The sequence below is a fragment of the Alosa pseudoharengus genome, unplaced genomic scaffold, assembly GCF_046254945.1.
Source record: "Alosa pseudoharengus isolate Yale_2024_CS ecotype anadromous, Long Island Sound unplaced genomic scaffold, YU_APseudo_1.1 YU_APseudo_1.1_scf_20, whole genome shotgun sequence".
In the NCBI taxonomy this organism is placed as follows: Eukaryota; Metazoa; Chordata; class Actinopteri; order Clupeiformes; family Clupeidae; genus Alosa; species Alosa pseudoharengus.
In genome coordinates, this window is record NW_027468664.1 from 28,106,464 (window position 1) to 28,109,656 (window position 3,193).

Below are 3,193 nucleotides of genomic sequence, written 5' to 3' on the forward strand. Positions count from 1 at the left end.
GCTCCGCCACGCCCCACATTGCATTGAGTCCAACTCTGATCTGCAAACTGTAGCCAGAGGTACTTGACTTTAGTTGCGAGCAAAAATACCTGGAGATTATCCTAATGATGTACCACAACAAATGCTATCGTGGGACCTTTTACATCCTCAGGGGTTTACCAGGCACGGGAAAATTCGGCATAGCAAGGTAAAAAGTTTCATTCGTTTTTGAAAATCTTTTTGTAAAGCACCAACTCTCAAAAAATGTCAGGCGAAAAGTGAGCCAAATTTACATCACTTCTTCCAAGCGAAATAAGGCGTCTTTAACCATGTCCGGCACCTCCGACAATAGCCTAACGGTGACCTCCATCAGAGTGTGTATCGTTAATCTCGTTAAGATAAAGATAAATTGTTAAGACTTAAAGGAAGCTGAAACTTCCTGCTGCATCACAACTGAAACTTGTGATGCAGCAGGCCTATGACTTAACTCTGAGTCAATTTATGTCTGATAGGAATCTGTGGCAGGAGGAGGGTGGAGAGATCGTCAGTTTTTTCGATTATTATCGCATATATAACAATTCTCAGATGGATCCTGCCTATTTTCGCATGGCACATATGAGGGCACGCGAGAAAGGTAAGAGCATTCTAAACACTGGTGGCATTCAACCTGGTTTAAATATAGCAAATAAGAATGTATCTTGTTTTTTGCTTGTCAGCCTACATATATTAGGGTCAGCCTACATATATCAATAATGTGTGTTTATATGTGTAGAGTTTTTGTCGTCTCAAAATCTATGTTGTGTGTTTTTCATGTATACTACCTACATACTTCATGTCTAAATTCTTCTTCATATGATGTTGTAGTAAATGTAATGAAGACTAATGTACTACCAAACAGGCACCAAAGGATGATGTCATACATGCACACATACAAAGACCAGGCCTCAATGTATGTAATCTAATATACTCCCCCACTGAGATTGATGGTGTGCATTATTTTCATGGATAATACGGTAAACTCATCCGCCAATATTACTAATTGACTGAACCTGTGCCTATGTTGTTTCAAAATCTATGTTGTGGGTACATGTCACTTCATGTCTGAAGTCTTGTTCATGTGATGTCTCCAACTCCACTGTAGTGCAATATGATCTGATGTGAAGCCGGATGTGAAGATGCATCTCTGTACAGACCTGTTACGGGCATGTTGTTGTTGTTGTTGTGGGCAGCTGTGGCCTACTGGTTAGCACTTCGGACTTGTAACCAGAGGGTTGCCGGTTCTTACCCAGACCAGTAGGCATGGCTGAAGTGCCCTTGAGCAAGGCACCTAACCCCTCACTGCTTCCCGAGCGCCGCTGTTGTTGCAGGCAACTCACTGCACCGGGATTAGTGTGTGCTTCACCTCACTGTGTGTTCACTGTGTGCTGAGTGTGTTTCACTAATTCACGGATTGGGATAAATGCAGAAACCAAATTTCCCTCACGGGATCAAAAGAGTATATACTTATACTGTAAAATGATCATTCCTAATGGGGCAATTAACTAACTATCTTACTATGACAGCCATAGATGCTCTAGAAAGAGGGGTGGATCCAATCATCATCAACAACTGCAACATGCCCCGCTGGCACATGTATCCATACGTCCTAATGGTACGTTATGATGTCCAACATCGTTTTTGTTCTTATTGTCAATGCAATAGACTGCAAGACAGTTTCCCCTTTTTTATTTGTACCAGTAATACATTTTAACCATTGGCCTACACATCACACTGTTCAGACAGTCCACTGAGGCCTACATGTTTAAACTGATCTGTGTGTAGGCCTCTGTTCAGATAAATGATCCATACCTCATGTCTATATGATGTTAGAATGTAACTGAACTGAATGTAACTTTGGTAAGTGTTTCCATTTAGTTTTCTCCACAATGCTCAGCCATGGACTGAGTTTATGACATGAGCTTATGACAGCCCCCCCCCCCCCCCCCCCCCCCCGGCCCATTTAGTTTGATTATTTTATGGTTATAATGCATAAAGGTTGTATAGAGCCAACAACATATTAGCCTATTTTAAATAATTGGGGTCAGTTGGCAGGACATGGATTAAGCCAAGTCTAAAAACTCATGGAGATCTTCACTGAAGGTCTAGTTTAGTCTCTGCCTATGCTTGATCCCTATTTAGGGAACCAGACATAAAATAATAAGTGGATACTACATAAGATAAATCTTTATTGCATTTGATGGGTAGGCTTTTACCCGTGACTACTGGATTGAATTCATTGAAACAGAAGACACCTGGAATGTTCCTCTTGAGGAATTGGAGAGGTGAGCCCATGTCTGGTCAACCATGTCAAATTATCCATTTTGAATTATCTGATACATTTTTTTGTTTTAGTTTGGTGGTATTCTTGTCAGATTATAAATTGTTTTGTACAGGAGATGTGACGATATTTCACTATCAAGACTGAAAAGCATGAAGGAGTCATATGAGCCAGCACGACATCCGCTCGACGTCCTGCGTGACAAGTATTCTAACTGTTACTGGATTGGTAGTTGGGAAATGACACATTATAACTGGGCTAACATCTAATACAGAGCGGCATTTCTATAGTCCACTTAATTCATGGGGGTGAATTATTATGGTATGAAAAGGAATGATCAGATATCATGCACCATTCATACAGAAATAAATTGTGATATTTTTGAGAACCCATGTTTATTGTGATTCATATTTTCTTATTTCACAAGTTCTCATACTGTATGTTGTGGGGGAAAAAGGCAGACTCTTATATAGCACTCTGAACAAAAACCAGCGGAGAACGGTCTGAGATGAGAAGTGGCTGCTTGTGGCCTTTTATTCACAAGTCCTCTGGGGCACAGCTCTAAATGCACAGAGATTAAGTGTCGCCAGGCAGGAGTGGCAAATGATGGATGTCCTCTGCAGCGGAGCGCCACGACCCAGGCCTTGGGGAGAAGGTGCACACGTAAAGTTTTTGTATGTTGTCAAATACACCTCCTTTTTACTTATGGCCAACCCTGGCCCAGTGTCTGCCCCCTGTGTAATCGGCAGACCGTTTATCAACCAATGTATATTCAATAAATCATATAGGTGGAGCTCACTGAGCTGCCACAAAAAAATATTAAATACATCCTGCCCCAGCCTCTGCCTGGCCACCTGGTCACACATGAACTCTACATGAACTTCATGCCATCCTCCC

General features: G+C 41.6%; 1 long non-coding RNA gene across 3 annotated transcripts; it reads left to right on the top strand.

Moving 5' to 3' along the window:
* Positions 1 to 2,684, top strand: LOC143136336 (uncharacterized). Of its 3 annotated transcripts, none has more exons than XR_012989303.1 (6): positions 1 to 187; positions 492 to 613; positions 878 to 992; positions 1,121 to 1,630; positions 2,224 to 2,300; positions 2,412 to 2,684. It is a non-coding gene; the product is annotated as an uncharacterized LOC143136336 (long non-coding RNA). The 3 variants fall into 3 exon arrangements; XR_012989302.1 differs by having other exon boundaries at positions 10 to 187; positions 1,542 to 1,630; XR_012989301.1 differs by having other exon boundaries at positions 2 to 187; positions 878 to 1,630.
* The last annotated feature ends 509 nt before the right edge of the window (positions 2,685 to 3,193 follow it).